The sequence below is a fragment of the Aphidius gifuensis genome, linkage group LG3 (genome assembly GCF_014905175.1).
Source record: "Aphidius gifuensis isolate YNYX2018 linkage group LG3, ASM1490517v1, whole genome shotgun sequence".
NCBI classification, from domain to species: Eukaryota; Metazoa; Arthropoda; class Insecta; order Hymenoptera; family Braconidae; genus Aphidius; species Aphidius gifuensis.
The window spans coordinates 4,745,943-4,763,791 of NC_057790.1; the positions used below are offsets into that span (position 1 = coordinate 4,745,943).

At 29.4% G+C, this 17,849-nt stretch overlaps 1 protein-coding gene and 2 long non-coding RNA genes across 13 annotated transcripts in view; 2 read left to right on the plus strand and 1 right to left on the minus strand.

Moving 5' to 3' along the window:
• Window positions 1-17,849, minus strand: part of LOC122851596 (ephrin-B1) — a 509,511-nt gene that overhangs the window by 296,153 nt on the left and 195,509 nt on the right. The window lies entirely within an intron of this gene.
• Window positions 5-5,223, plus strand: LOC122851603. Its single transcript, XR_006373709.1, has 4 exons — window positions 5-229; window positions 309-505; window positions 3,915-4,222; window positions 4,331-5,223. It is a non-coding gene; the product is annotated as an uncharacterized LOC122851603 (long non-coding RNA).
• Window positions 8,549-17,849, plus strand: part of LOC122851599 — a 34,208-nt gene continuing 24,907 nt past the window's right edge. For 7 of the 10 annotated variants that reach the window (XR_006373702.1, XR_006373697.1, XR_006373704.1 and 4 more), the window contains exons 1-5: window positions 8,549-8,804; window positions 9,092-9,346; window positions 12,359-12,651; window positions 17,315-17,456; window positions 17,548-17,817. This is a non-coding gene — a long non-coding RNA (uncharacterized LOC122851599). Of the gene's footprint in view, window positions 8,805-9,091; window positions 9,347-11,636; window positions 12,652-17,314; window positions 17,457-17,547; window positions 17,818-17,849 lie in introns of those variants that run through there. The other 3 variants (XR_006373699.1, XR_006373703.1, XR_006373700.1) reach the window with 3 other exon arrangements.

Sequence of the window (17,849 nt, forward strand, 5' to 3'; positions counted from 1 at the left end):
CAAAATGAATCAACTATTACAGTAAAAAAAAAAAAAAAGAATTGAAATAAAATACTTTTGGCTCTAAAATTAATTGAGAATTTTTGCAGGTGTGTCGAGTGTATACACACCTGCCACTATCAACTGTATAAATTATGAGATGCATCCAGTGTTACTATATGTATACAAGCTACTGTTATATATTCAATTGGACATCATTAAACGATTCGTTTATATCAAAACACATCAGGTAAATAAATATCTAGTATATAAATAGTAAAATGTCTAATAATATTTTTTACTCATATATATTGCTTTTGTATTGCAAGTTTTATCATCATCATCATCATCATCATCATCGTCGTCATCATCATCCACTATACAATGTACATCCAGACTCGTCTGGCTTCTCGCTGGAATTATTAAAACTCTGGATATATGCATATTATGCGTGCAGATTCCGGACGTGTGCACGTACTTGAAGCTTGCCTTTTGTACACGACCAACTGGCAGTAGGGACAGAGAGGTAAAAAAAATAAAAAATAAAAAAAAAAAAACTATAATAATCCTGAAGCATACGCATGTGAGTCGAGGTCTCATAGCTCTCGGCACTTTTGCCACTTAAACTCTCTTTGGTGGCCATCCCTCGTCCCGCACTTGAGTCTATGCCAGTCGCCCATTCGATTTAGCCTCTTCACTCATTTCTCTCTGTCCCTCTATATATATATATATGCCCATGTATGAGTGTTGAGTATCTGCAATATAGGCAGATTTATATGTTAGTGTATGTTCATTCGGCCACTGTCCAAACTTCTGGCTCATATTAATTTCAATTAAAATACAAGCACCCGGGCCATCTTCCACTTTCAAAAGGCTTATGCATAAGGATTATCATCACAATTAATTGATGACCTCTTCTTTTCAATATAATACCGGTGCTAATGTTATTTTTATTACTTTTTTATTAAATTTATTTGCTTTTTTTATTTTAAAAATATCTTTCTTACTGTTTTTTTATTGTGTTTTATTTTATTTTTATATATTTTTTTTTTTTCATTAACTTCTAGTTTTGTCCTTACTTATACTTTATATTTACTCACGATTCTTCAGTTATACTATATATATAAATACACGCACACTCTATACGAAAGGTCAAACGCGCAATCCATTGTCTTTGGTCATGCGGCTTCTGGGCGGTGTTGTCCAACTGTCCAGTATAGTCACTATGTAACATTCTTGTTTTTTTTTTTTTTTTATTGAAAAATTATAAAAAAGTTTTACCCGGAAGTTAATTTTCCATTTTTTTTTTTTAATTATTCTTATATTTTATTTTACAACTTTGATACATCAACATGGAATATAACGTATTTTATACCTTTTATATTTCTAAGTGAATTTAGAGAAGAATTTTGTTTGGCGATGACGCGAAATAACTGCACGTCTTGTCTGGGTAATTTTCAATTAACCACCCAAGGTAGTGGGTAAAAGAAACTTAAAGCTTCTCGGCGACTTTGATTTATTGGTTGTGCAAGATGATTTCTTGGAAATATAAGAGAGTATAGAATGAGATAAAATGATATAAAGAATGAGTAAATAAGTGAGTAAGGTGTACATATAAGGGAGAATATGGTATGATGGTTGGACAAAATCTTCAAAATGAAATACCAATCCAGCAGAGAGTGGGCTCAATGTAATAAAAAAATGAAAAAAAATTAAATTATATTTTGTGTGTTAGTGAGGTTTGTAGATATATGTATATATAAAAAAGGAAGAGATTCGCCGGAACACAACGGGGAAACAAGTTTTGGATTTTGAATTGGTGTCTATGAGATGTTGGTAGAGAGTTTCAGATTTTGGTCCCCGTGTCCGGAATGTAATTCACACGAGGTTGGCATTCCATACCATTTTATTCCTCCTTCTTCTTCTTCTTCTTCTTGGCTCCAAAGCTTTTTTCTTTCTTATAAATTTTTTTATTTTATTCATTTTTTTTCATCAGTCTGTGTGCAGCATTTTTTTTTTTTTTTTTTTCAAATATATTTAGTCTTTGACTCTGGCTGAATATACCTATTTCATTATTCTTCTTTTATACCATTTCAATTCACATCCATATTTCCCACCTTTTTCTGAGACACAGGTGGTACAATCGTTTGCTGAAATCGCACTTTCATATGGTGTTCTGAATGGTTCAACGACAACAATGAACACTTGGCTCAGTGAATTCAATATCGTTGAGTATATTTTATTATAGTATATCGTCTTTCAATTTCTTTGTTACCAGTAATAGTTGACTGAGCTTAACTAGAATAACTTGCTTGTAAATTTTATATGCATCGCTTTTTATAAATAGCTGTGATATAGAGGCAAATGTTTATGTCAATTGAAATTGTTGAAAGGTTCATTTATTCATTGATTTTATTTATTTATTATCATGTTATAACTTCAATGACATTACTAATGAAATATTTAATGGTGTTTCAATTTAAATATTCTTCTAGTTTTTTTTTCATTTATTTTATCTTGTGTACTTTTAAAGATTTAACCTCTTATCCTTTTGACCTAACATAGTTATATTCTGACAAGCTATTTGCTATTCCAATAAGTAGAAAAATATTCGCACACTCTATGCCATTTATTTTTTAGCAAAAACTTTGTCTTTTAACATCTTTTAAACTTTTGATTTTTTTTATTTTCCCATTTATTCCAAGTGACTCTTAACTGGGGAAAAAAAAAATTTTCTTTTTAGATTAACTAACAAAGTTTTATCGTCACTTTACCAATTGAAACAAATTGATGCTCGTTTAGTATTTGTGTACTCTACTATTATTGCGTCCAGTCGAATTCACTGTGTCTTGATGGAAAAAAATTCAAAAAGTTGTATATCTTGAAAAAAAATAAGGAAAAAAAAAAGAAATAAACCATTTAACCTTTTTTATTTTTACCCTTTTTTTTTGTTTTTTATTCTTTTTAAATTTTGTTTCAAGTGCAGGCTACCGAAGATGAGTATCACGAGAAAAAGACTCATTGTGTAACAGCCCCACGAGTCCCGGAAGCGAGCTTTGGGGCCAATGTTTTTAAATACAGTCTGGCAAATGCTAAACGTATACTCATTTTGCTTCCTCAAGAGGCAAACTCTCCACGTAATATTTTATTCTTGTTAATATCATCGCTTTCTTTAAAATTCTTTTCTTTATCATTATTTCTTTTATTTATATATCTCTTTATTTTCTTTATTTCGTTATATGTTGTTCATATATTTTTTTATCTTTAGAAATATAAAAGTAGAAAAAATTTTTATTCATACACACCGGGTCACAGTAAAATGCAAATTTCCAAGTGCATTCGTGATTACAAATCTTATTCATTGAATATATAAATTAACACCGTGAATGGAGCATTTAAAAAAAAAAATTCTCATTGCGACTAATAAATAAAATGACATTAGTTAATAATTTGAAATAAAAATATTGAATATGAAGGTTGAATATTCCCTTGGACGTATAATGTCTTTGTCCAAAGTAAGATTGAGTGAATAACTAAATGCATGTGTATGTGTGTGTGTATATGTCTGATATTCATGTGAATAAGAATGTATTTTTAAGATGTTAAACTGGCACACGTTGTGTCATGATTGGAAAGATGATCGACCTGTCAGGGTAAAGGTGTTCAATCATCAATCATTTCTCGTGCTGTGAATTCGCTTAATTCAAGAGGTGTGCCTTAACGAAGTGAATCGATTTATAATCGATGATCGAAGTAATTGCAATCTTTCAAGTTTGAATATTCAGAAAATCCATGTCACCAACAATCTATAAAAAAAATATACATATATACTCATACAATCATATTCATTATGACGTTTATATGAATGCCTTATTCATTTTAAAAATGAATTTTATCATGATGATTAATTTTTTTCATTTTTTATTTTATTACAGGTATTCATTTCATTTGGATGTTTCCAATTTATCCTATCGACAACAGCATCTTAAAAACATTGCATATATGTGTTCAATGTCTTCAAACAAGATGAGACATCTGTCGATACATTCATTGGTGCAAAAAAATAAAAAAATAACAAAAAAACGAAGAAGAAGAAGAAGAAGAGAAAAAACATTGGACAAATATAATTTTGCACGTGGGTGAAGTCAATACACTCGCTTGTATGCCACACCCGAGTATTGTGTACCACTTCAATATCTCGATGATGAGAAGCTCATCCCACACATTTTAGCTACCTTTGCCAGTAATGATATTATATATTTATTTATTTTATTTTTTTTTTTATCTGATGACAAACAGCAGACAAGCTTTTTTATAATCACTTAAGTAAAATTATTATTTATTTTTTCAGGATGATCCAAGTGGTTGACACCATTAAAAATCACCCCAAGTTTAACAAGAACTTTGAAAATTCATGGTAAAATACACAGGCTTTTCATGCAAAAACAATTTGCTCTTAAAGATATATATATATATGAGAGAGCCAGGCAAATGATGATAGCTGTTAGCAACTTGTGGACGTGACATTTCTTTTGCTTTTATCCTTGCGTATATACACCAAGGGTGTGATATATCATATCGTTATTTCAATGGACCCCTGGAGGCTTCAAGATTATATTAACTTGAAGATAAAAATAAATGAGAAACACCTCGTGTATATTCTTAGCCTGATATTTATTTGTAAAATTTGAAAACAACGTGACGATGTGATAATTTAAATAATTTTAACTTATTGAAGTGTGAATTTTTAACTCTACAAATATGCCAGTGAAGTGGTAATTGTGATTAAAGTCATAAAAACTTGAAATGAAGATGAGAAAGAGTCATTGAAAAAGAAGAAGAAAAAGAAGAAAAAAAAAAAAAAATGAAGCATTTATGAGAAGGACATTTTAAATTGTACACCTGTCCAGTTGTGGAGGAGGTAGAAGCAAAGACTGAGGGGGCCCACAAGAGTAACTGTTATGCTCAAGTAATGAGGTATATTACTGTTACGAGGCAGCTATATATAATGGCTCAGGCACAACATACAACGCATCGAAGTCCAGGCAAGTTATCTTTCTCACTCGTTCACTTTATTCTACTACACAAACCATCCTTCTATACATTCCAAATTTATCCTTCAACATTCACGCGACTGAATTCTCCTTGTAGCATCATATTTTTATTTATTTTTATTTTATTTTTATATATGACTCTCAGCAGACCAACTCCATATCCCACGACTCCATAACTTTTAGATACCCGCGGAAATTCAAAACTTCGTATCGTATTAATACTGGAATTTGTAAATTCTACGGTCTCATTTAATTGCTAGAGTATATATTTGAATTTTTATTTAAAATGCGTGTGAGAAACTCGTTATCATGATTTTCATAGCATATTATAATCAAAATATATATACTGAATCAAATTGGATCGCTACCAAGCACGTCAAACACTAAAGTTTAATTTTATCAAATATTTTTGGAACATTATTGTTCATCTACATAGAGAAAAAGTAAAACTTTTTATTTACCAACCAACTAATTTTATTTTCCTCGCATTGTTTACTCGACCGGAAATTGGATGAGCAAAAAACAAAAGAGAAAAATTTTATATTATTCTCTGCAAGTATAATATGTGCTCTCTCTCTCCCTCTATTTCCAAATGTTGACATAAAAAACAACTTTTATTGTTATTTTAATTATAATTAAATTCATATAACTCTCGGTAAATTTTACCATGTTTAGTAAAAGCTTTTTGAATGTATATTATGATGATTATCAGACCTAAAATTTCATATTTCAATTTAACACTGCAAGTTGAGTATACTTACAGATATCTACATATATTAACGTATATATAGTTGTAATAAAATCAGAGTAAAAAAAATATTTTAAACGCTATTCATGAGTATGCTTGTTCGCATTTTGAATTATAATGGTTTTAAGTAGTTGATGAGATGAGGGATGAGTGACTAGATCCAACTCAGAGCTACTAGTCGAGTCATGGATTTTCTACAGAAAACCCTTTTACCACATTCACATATTCTCTTTTATTTTTTTATCTCGTTGTATTGCCTCGTTACTCTTGTTACAAAGTGGACGATGAGTACGAAATTTCGTAATCGATGGTCACGATACTCGGTAACCAAGTCACGTATATATTCATTCTGAACTATTCGGATGTGACCTGGTGAAAGGCAAGTCTCTACTTGGCTGATTGCAAGCCAAAAAGACCTTAGTGCTGCGTCATATATACAAGCACAAAATGACTAAAAAAGTGACAAATACATTGGCAATATAGAAATAAATAAAAAAGTCAAATTGTCAGACTGGCGTTAATGAGCTCGTCATGTTTCCTTGTGGGACTTGTCTACCTCCGGGAATATTCTTGACAAGTATATGCTAGATAAAATTATCAATGATACATTCATAAAATTTTAGCATTGAATTTAAATAATAATAATAATTATTATTATTATACAAAGCTAAGCATATTTACATCACAATAATGATTTACAGATAAAAAAAAAAGTTAATTTTTAATCAAAATGGATTTAAAAATATACTAATCTCAAAATGATACTTAATTTGCATCAATAGAAGTCAAATTTAAATCCAAACAAATATAAATAAATAATAATAAAAATATTAATTCTTTGTATGTGAATTTCGTCTTTGACTGAAAACCGCCAAAACCGTTATTCCCCATAACTCAGTAATAAATTTAAAAAAACCCATAATGTATATTATACAACAAATCCAATATACATTTCTCGTACATCATTTTGACATGCTCAAAATGTCAAAGAAAATTCATAATTACACCGTGTACAAGTTCTCCCATTACACGAAATAAATATATCCAACAAGACAACTAAAAGTATAAAGTATATGTAGAGAAGAAGAAGAAGAAATCGCACAATCGTCACCGGGACAGTTAACGAAAATCCACTTGGCGGGTTCTTTTGACGCTCTCACAGGCAAACTCGTCTGTTCATTGCAAAACATTCTTTCGTTTTGAATTTTTTTTTTTCTCTCTCTTCATTCTTGGTACAGTCAAAATCAAAATCAAAAACATAATCAAAGTCAAAATCATCATCATCATCAACAACAACAAAATAGCCTCTATAATTTTTATTGATTTTTTTTATTTTTTATTATTTATTTTATTTGAAATTCAACTTGTACTTTAATGCACAAAACTTAAAGACGACAATCAACTACAGATACTCTTGGTTGAATATACTTATGTACAACAACTAGTTGTTTACTTGACTTTGCAAATTGACCAAAGCTATACAACCTCAAGGTGAATGTGTATTCTTCAACTAACTTGTAACTTGTATATATACTTCTCATTCTGCATTAAAGTAATTTCAACAAGAAAAGTATCAAATCCTTACCTTTTTCTAGAATGCTGAATATACACAATAAAACATGAGATATATACAAAACCACTATTTGAAGTTGTAAACCTTGTTTCAATCAGACTTTGAGTTCACCTGTCTCATTGCTTTTTATTTTTCTTCTATACAAGTCCCGATCGTCTCGTTGTTACATGTTTTACACTATATTTTTCCTTTAAAGTTATACATATATAGGCCGATGGTTTTTGGCCTCAGGGGACTTTCTTACCAATGATTTTTGTCCAACACACGAAGCCATTTCTAGGTGGTGTGCTGATACATCGTGTGAGACCAACAAGTCTAAACCAGTCACCTTATCCGGTTAGAAAAGAAAAATAAATATTTATTTTATTTTTTCTTTTTATTTTTCCATTCACTTGTATGTTGGACATCCGGTTGTGATGTTTTTTCCAAAAGCAACAAGACATAAAAAGTGTTAAAAAAATAAAAAATAAAACAACTAGATCATCATGTCTACTATATGTATATAGTTACTGAATCATGTTGAACAAATAACTGACCAATATTATAATAAGTTTTTCTATATATATTATATGATAAAATAAATAAAATTAATTTTTATTCGATTGCGGTTGGAGTTGTCTATATACCATTGAAGTGGACAGTGAAGAAATTGGTTTATTTACCATCGTTTTATCCAATTATCATGGTCTCAAGTGGATATGGTTTAAATGTCCATTCGTATATTCAATGCATATTCCTTCGAGGCAAGAGGTATATCGACAACAACAACAACAACAACAATGTTTGAATTTGCACAACTGAAGATGCTAAACGTGAATGAGATGATGATGCAGGGGTAATGGGCAGAGAGAAAGAGAAAAGAGAAACAAAGACAAGCAAGGTAAATAGGGTATCGACCAAGAGTCGGACCGTGTAATTGATTCAGTTGAGCAAAACAATGAGCTTCTATATATGCTGGATTCGTATATATATACATAGAATCATTCTCTTATCTATATATACGATATATTCGATTTTGCATTGGACATCATCAGAATCAAATTCGTCACAGTTAATTTTATTTCATCTACAAATTGTTTCTCAACAGGCAAGTTTATGTTTAACATTATTTTTCATATTTTTTTTATCAAAGATAAGTAGTTTTTTCCGTTATTATATATTTTGTTTTGTTTTTATTTTCGGTGCTACTTTTAGAGAGACATTAATGATGAAAAAAAAAAGGAAAAAAAATGTTAATACAAGAGTTACAAAGACAAAAGTTTTATTTCTGTCGAATTTTTTACGCAGTCATCAGAAGGGTCCAGATTTTCATTTGAAAGCTTTTCATATACACATACACATTGAGTAAATATATAGATATTTTATTATATATGGCTCCAGCAATGCAGATAATGCATCTAGTAAAATGTACAAAGCCTGTCTCCCAAAGGATTGGTGCGCACGAACAAAGGTATAAGAACTGGACTTTTATCATAATAATCCAACGTGCATGTCCAGTGGGTATTTTTTCATTTGTTGTCTGTAGATTTGTTTTTCCTTTATATTTTTTATTTATTTTTTTGTTCTTTTTTCTCTATTATACTTTGATTGTTTATTTTATTTTTTATTTTTTCCAACTATTATAATATTTATCTGGCATAAAAAAAAAATAGCAGTTTATGACTGAAATAATTTATTTTCATATGATTATATTATTTCAGTTGCGATAGTAAATATATCAGTATGATTATGTTTCAGTCAACACCTTCTTCATACCAAGATAGTTAATGCATTTTGCTCCATATATTTTCAACAATGTTGTTTGTGGTGACTGTTTAAATTTATTTGTGGGACAAATTTAAAGACATTGGTAGCACCATCTGTACTCACAGCTAGAAAGCTGTCTACCGTTAATTCACCCACACATCTCAGTCGACAACAGTAGCTATTCTTAGAGAATTTTTTTTATTTAAAAAAAAAAACAAAACAAGAAGAATCTACACAATTTCCCAGGTAAAAAAGTTTTTTTTATTACTTTTTAAACTTAATTTTATTAGGCTATTAAAAAATATGAATATTTTAATGTATGTTAAGAATTTAATATCACGCACGTTCTTATGGATATTATAAAGTTTCAAAGACTTTTGATGACATGACACTTGCTCTGTCAGTAAAATTTTTCTTGCTTTTTTTTTATTACTATTACTATGAATTTATTATTGTGACTATTGTCATTTATATAATAGTTCTTTCAACTTTTTTTTTTCTTCATTCTTTATTTTTTTTTTTATTAGATCTTGAAAAATATTTTATACTACACATACGCACTTGTAAGCCATTGCGTGCCTTTGCATATTTTACAAAAGGATAAAAAAAAAAAAAATGCATTATACAACATTTTTTCTCCCCTCATTAATAAATCAATTTTACAAGTACGTATATGCAAAATACCTCAAAAGAAAAGTCATTATTATTCTTTGGGTCGATATTTAAAAATCGGGTCAAGAGAAACAATGTATGCATAAGCTGATTACACATTCGTCAATTCTACTACAGAAAGTACGACAAGTGTTGGGGTGAATTGCACTCAATAATTCCCTCATCAACAAAACAAAGTTTTTCTGGGCAAACAAGAGAAGGTAAAAGAGTAGATTATAAAAAAAAAAAAATAATAATAAGAAAAAAAAAAAACAACAAACAATGAGATAATGGAAATCGTTTAGACTATATAAGAGAACAATTTTGCAATTGCAAATATCTCGTTGCCTGACATTATAAACATCTCAAGTATTATTTAAACTGGGTGAAGAGAAAAATAAAAATAAAAAAAACTACTTTCCCACGAAGTTATATGTCGCAAAGCGATAATGGGAGATTAGTGTCATTGCAAATTTCGGAATATAGAATTGATGGGGTCGATCGATATCATATTCAAACTGATATATTCTCAACTGCACAGTACTCAGCAACGTGCACTGCATGCCTAGATATACAACGTCAACAATTCATATAATGCAGGTATACCAACAACAACATACAGCATAAAATTAATAAATCAAAGACATGTAAATCTCAACTTTTTGAATAGTTAAAAAAGAGACAATAGTTTAATAATACTTTTTTTGTATTAAAAAGATATAGAAATGGGTTAATGTGACATATAAATTTACGATTATAAAACAATAAAATATCCACGTGTATAAAAAATAGACTAGGGCGCAGTTAAAACATTTTATTTTGTGATCATCTTTCTTCAACAGTGTATCATTAAACTATAAATCGTTCAACAGATCTCTCACGATTTCAAGAGATATACATTTATATAATTTTGTAACACAATACAAATATTTTTATTTTTTATTTTTCTCTGATATATGTTGCATTTGATCCTGCGAAAAAAAATACCCGCAACAATAAAACAGTGATAAAAAAAAGAAAGAAAAAAAAAACTGCTTATGGTACTGAGCAATCTTTTGCCAATTTACGTTTATGATGTTGGCTATTTTCTGCCTACTGTTTTCATCCAACCTTTAAAGATCTGTATAAACCATACTATCAACTATTGCAAATATACATTGCAGTGTATGCGCGCACACATAGTAGAAACAACTTGAGTTATCCAACATCCAACCAAGTATATGCAACCTTGAAGTAGTTTTGCTTCTAGCCCTTGGAAATTACCGATCTTTATCATCGTCACGATTTACGATTTGATGCTAAGATGATTATTGAATGCCTTGGTATCTTTCATATCCTGAAGTACTTGGTGTAAATAAACAAGCCAGACAAACAACACCCCTTGTATCGTCTGTATGTATGTCATTGATATAATCCTTGATTTTATCATAGGTATATACACAAAGATATATTTTAATTTTTCCTTTATTCAACTTGTATTTATACTTGAATATAAATAAATAATAAAAATAAAAGATTTATAATAAAATATGATGACCGATGCTAAGTTTGTTAGATTAATTGCATATTGCTCATGTTGAACGATAAGTAATTATTTCACATGGCATAGGGTAATGGCATCTTCTGCACAAGTGGTTAGATTTTAACTGGACGACTGGTTATAACGGAAGCGTTTGAAGTGCCAGCAACTATGTATTTATGAAATCTTGTACAGCATATTATATTATATACCACTATCATATAGTAGTTTACAGTCTACACTGTGAGATGTTGCTTGGTCCCAGCATGTGAAACCATCTTCAAGCAACTATTTTATTTTTATTTTTTACTTTTCTTGTTTGCGTTCTTGGCGATTGAGTGAGACTCGTAATACAAAATACACCAACAACGGCGCCTACTCGTTAACTAGCTGAATAAGTACTTGTTGGAAATAGGCAGAAGCTATGTGAAATATAAATATAATATATATATATATTTATATGTACATGTCGAGAATCATGGAAAAAAAAAGGTGGCTGGTATGCAGGCTTGAGCAATCGGTATAGCTCACCACCATCTAACACAAGAATATCACATTTACTATCACACCACGTGCCGATTTTTTTACTTTTTCAACTTTTTTTTATTTTTCATACTCATATAGGTGCACTTAAATGCCACCTTATATGCTTCATGTCTTTAAATTTATATTTTATCTTTTTTTTTTATTTTTTATTTTTTTTTACATTACCCACTTGTGTTCTGTTTAATGCATAACGAGGAGATGAGTTTTTTCTTTTTTCTATTTTTGCTATACGTACCTGCAACAAAATAAAATATAAAGCAATGTTTTAGTATTGAATTAATATGACATTAAAAAATTTAAATTCAAGTTATTTCAATTGGTATATATTGTGTTGAGCATGATGGTATTTTATATTTATTTATATAATTGTTATAGACATTTTGCCAGTTAATTGGTGTCAATAATAATATTAAGATGAAGCAAGTGATGGTTTAAAAAAAATTCACACCCTTAACTTGTTACAGTGTGATTATATTGCGAGACTAACTAGCTATTATTTTTTATTTATTTATTTTTTACTTGTGTTTGTTCAATGTAAACAGAAGAAGAAGAAGAAGGAAAATGGAAAGGAGAGTAGTAAAGGATCGTCGTACTTGCATATAATATATGACCTTGTGGTTGTACTACTTGCACGTCACCAATGAACGGATGCCGACACTGTCTCAGCCACAAGCATTAGACATGAGACATTTTTATTGCAGCTTACCACAAATATTATTATAGATGATTTTTTATTTCATCATAATTATACGTGTTAAGCTCTTATGGTCTGTTAATTAATTGCTTGATATCTGTTTTTGATTTACACGTTATTGGAGCTATTAAAAAATATATGGTAAGTACTTTTAATACTATAAGTATATATATAAATAATAATAAACAATAAAATTAATTAGTTTATTATTGAACAAATAAGTTTTTTTATAATACGGCTTATCAAATTAATATCAATTTAGAGAAACTTTATAATTGATACAAATTGAAAATGAATATCCTGCTATTCATTGTCAATTAATTTAAATATCAACTTGAAAATTTACTTAATATACACATGGTGTCAATATGGTATAGATTAAATTTAATCTTGACTTTGCTTCAAGTGAAATTGAAACTATTTAATAAGTTATTAAGAGCATAGGGAGGAAATGATATTTGAAGTTTGCGTGAGAACTTAATTTGAAGTTGGTATAGAAATGCAGCCAACCTTCAGCTCTTTCACACCTCTTGGCCCCCTCGAGAATTTTTTTTTTTTTTTCTCTTAATCATCATCAAATTTATTATTATACGTTCATCAAATATTATGATGATGATTAATGATGTCAAGAAATTCCACGATTTCATAAAATACATAAATACGTGAGAGAGCCGAACAATGATTCATGTACAAGCACATTTTTAGCTTTATAAGGTATTAAGGTGTAGAATTCACGATGTTTCATAGTGTATATGACACACATACCCACACATTTTGTTTATCGAGGTATATGTGGCACACTTGAAATAATAGTACACAAAACAAGGAAGGTTTCATCAGGAAATAAAAGATGACGAGTGTGCTTATGGGCGCGAAAGGGAATCTTTTAATACGACTCGCAGATGTATCATGTGGACGTTTGTGTCAGATAAGGCAAAAAGAGAATTAAAAAAAAAAAGTAATAAAGAATAAAAAATGTTCCGTAAAAGAGTCTCACTTAAAAAGTAAAATAGCAGTAAAGAAACTATAAAGAAACGAGTGAACCAAGAGAGACATGACACACGAGTATACTTACACTCTTGTAAAAAATCATCAAAGTATGTATGTATAAAATTATATTTGATAAAAAAAAAATATAGCCATTGTAATATGCTGGTATTTAATGATCATACAAGTGAAATAGTTTACGATCTTTCTGTATTTATTGGAGATAATAACTGCTTAAAGAAAACTAAAACGTCTTCGGCTTTGCTGGTCTGATAACTAACAAGCGAATGCTCGTACTCTTTCAATGCAAAATAAATATTTTAAATATATACACATATATTTGCAAATATGATATTTAAAAAAAATCGCAACATCTTTAATGCAACATCAAATTGAATTAAAAGCTTGCATACCTGAAAAGTATTTTTTTTTTTTTTTTTTTTTTTAATACACGTAAAATGGAGGTTTATTTTATAATAATTTCTGATTTAATAGTTATAAAAATATGTATACCATATATTGTTAGGGATATATATAAAAGAATCTTAAAAAATCATCTACAAAAAAAAATTTCATGTTTTTTACTGTACATGATTTTTTTTTTTTTTTTTATGTTAGTTTGTTGTTGGCTCGTGAGTTGAGCTTTGTGTGTAGACTTTTCGACTAAGTTCGTAATTCAGCAAGAAGATAGTTGCTTTGTATGATGCATGCCGCATTTTGCGGACATCCGAGATTGTCATGTACAAGTTTCTCATACGCATTCTGTGTATTCGCATGTGTCACCCTTTCACGCGTGTCTACTTTACTTATAAAACATATTTTTATCTTTATGAATATGTATAGAAAATAACAGAATAATCAAGTAAAAAAAAAAAGTTCAACGTCGGTTAAAATTCTTGTTGCAGTCTAGTCATATAGTCATTGAGTATATAATTCTAAAAAAAACTTTGTTCCGAGTATAAGCGAAAGAAAAAAAGGGCCCACGCAAACTTGTATATTTTATATTCGTATACACGTGTTTTATAAAATATATTTTATATAAATTCATAGAATTGTACAACTGGGTACACGGTACGTTAACCACATTCGTATATTCATAAAAAAATCGGCAAAAAAAAAAAGATGACAGGCCCGTTTAATATCTGATTCATTTGTTATTATTACGAGGGGTTAAAGTTGGTTGGCATCAGTGAAAGTTTTCATCAGGGGGATGATAAATGAAGGAAACAAATATATATGTATATAAAATATTCTTTTTCTGCTGCAGCCACAAAGTATTCAATGTGTCTCGACGACATTTCGAATTTCTTTTTTTTCATGGAAAATGTTTTATGACGCTAATGTCGCGACAATGCATACAATGCTTTTTTCCTACAAATTTATTCATATTTTTTTATCTTTATTTTTATATTCTTTTTTTTTTTTTTTTACTATGCGATCAAGCCTCAATCGCCTCAACACCAACGACAAATATCTTTCCAGATCTTGTCACTGAGCCATAACTTGTTTTTACCATCGTCGTAACCATTTTGTGATCATGCCAAAGTAACAAGAAAAATAAAAAAAATGAAAATAAATAAATAGATTAATAAATAAACGAAAGATAATTAATATCCCGTAGATTTTCAAGTGTCTGAAAAATAAATAAATAAATAAAACTATAGTGAATGGAAAAAGAAAAAAAAAATGCATGCTTTTATCGAAAACGTGAGACTTTAATTTAGTTCAACTCGAAGAAGATTAAATGAATTGTGAACAAAAGGAGACATAAGAGAAGAAAATATAGAAAAAATTTATCAGCTTCTTTGTAAATCGATTTAACTTTTTCTTTTTTTTTTTTATTTTTATTATTTTTTTACAAGGTATGTCAAGTGCTTCAAAGAAATATGAGGTGTGTTTCTCTCACGCACTTGGGAAGGTCGTATCAAAAGATTTAAAATTCAAAAGGCCACTCTCAACGTACCAGTTTTCACGCATCATCATTATAAACTATCTCACTCTCTCTTTCATTTTTTATATATACATATATAAATAAACAAGTGTGTTTATATTACACATTATCTTTTGCAAATGAGAAAATATACAATGTATATATATAAAATGTTGACTTTGTATTATCCATATTGGTTTAATACATATGAAAATACAATATGTGGAAATTTATGATTGTTCAAGTTGCCGTCACGGTCGACGGCTTCTTCATTGATCACATAAATAGACGTGGTCACTCGCGACTCGTGTTGGAACTAATAAATAATACATTTTCGTAAACCAAGAGTGGTCGTACATAAATATATATAAATTCAAACACTGTACAGAAAATAAAATATATATTTGCTTGATATACAGCAATACCTGGTCACGTTAATTTCACGTTTAAACTTGTATCTATATACTTCGGAATGTCGGGATCCTCATTAAGCCAGCATAATGTAGGTACAGTGAATTTAACCCTCTAGTTACTTTTTCCCTATGTACTACTTCAATTCATGTATAGCCTAACGTATGTGCTTATATGGACGGTGTATTTACAGACTTAAATTCCATATGAATGTCCTCGATTTATGTATGACCATGGCGTTATATGTAACATATACAAATATTTTCTTTAAAAAATAATAAAAATCGTGTGAAGGAAACTGAAAGGAAGAAAAAAAAAAAAAAAAAATTACATGAGTAAAAAGCCAGAAAGAAATATTTGACTAGTTAAGAAAATAAGTTTAAATAAAAAATTAAATGTAAAGAGATATAAATGAGAAAAAAAATTTAAAAAAAAATGTTAAATTGCTTTGACACTGTGCGGCATATCAAAGCTTGCATATTTGACGATCGTAGGATATTCTGACAGTGGTTGTATGCGTGCCAAAAATTACAAAAAACCGCGTGGATGTTAATTTTAGTACTTGGTATATATACGCAGTAGTAGACACCACGTGGATTTAGTTTGTCCTCTATATATATTACAACCAATATAGACGCATACAGCAATTATTTTACTCTTAGTTATTTAATGCACAGTGAGTTCAATTTATTTTACACTCATGTACTTTGGATATAAAAATAATATACCAATGCCAGTTAGAACTCGTGGGCTAATTGCTCGTTCTCATGGTCTTGACAATGCAATTTTTTTTTTTAAGTAAATTTATTTTTTGATTGTATTTTATTTAAAGATTTTTCCGGCTTGTTTGATATGAACCGACGCTTGAAAAATATTTGAAAGACACAGTTCAAACTGGAGAAAAACAGAGATAAAAAAAGAAAAAAAAATAGCATACGTATAGTAACAAAGAGAAAGAATAAAAAAAAAAATTGAGGAGGGATGTGAGTGAGACAGGATGAACGAATCTTGGCTTGGATAAATACGGTGTAGACGAGACGGAATGCAAAATAGAGTCGCAAATCTTTGGATCAAAGGGAGAAGAAAAAAAGAATAAACGACTCGTTCCTGGCCTTTTGCTCGTTGCACGACTCGTTGTCGTTGTCATCGTTGTCGTTGTTGTCGTGTATATAACCCAGGGGTAATCCAGTCTCAAAGACTCCTGTATATTCAACGCACATCAATAAGAGTAAATCTTTGGTGCTCACTTTAGCTTGGATGTATTAGATGAAGTATTCATTTCAACATGAAACTACAATTAATTAAATATCATTCATTTTCTTTGTAGCAATATGTTACTTTTTTTATATTATTATTATTTTATATACGGTTTGGTTTCATTTTAAATTTACTGTTGATGGAAAAATAAATTTGTTGTCATGTTATATTAGGTTACATAACGTTTATAATTGTTTTTTTTTTTTATTTGTTATATAGAGACCAATCAACTAAATTACGTCTCATCTCTTGTTGAAATTTGTAGAGTAAATAGAGGCTCACTTCGGCTCGTCTCAAAAAAATTCGCACGGATCTTGTAACTATGGTCTTGCAAAAATTGCCGCCAAATTATACTAAGCTTGTAATATTTATTTATATTTATTGTTATTTTTATTATACTTTGTTTTATATTCTATATATGTATTTTTTTTTTGCTTTTGTTTTTGTTTAAGGTCTTGGTATTTATACGAATTAATGCAACCTCGAGAATTCCGATAAAAGTATTCAAGGAGAGTTGAAAATTGCCAGAAGCCATGGCATTCTCGTGACGAACAGTCAGCGTAATTTAAACTTTTCTTTTATTCAAAAGTTGTGTGTACAATTTTGTTCATACGTGCTCAACGTATCCAAAGAATTTTTCATGTTAACTTGCAAAGCTCACATATACTGCAGAGATGGTAAACTTCTCACTGGATAACTTTACTTAAACGTCAACACACAAGGTAAACCAATCTTGTGATTATTAAATACAAAT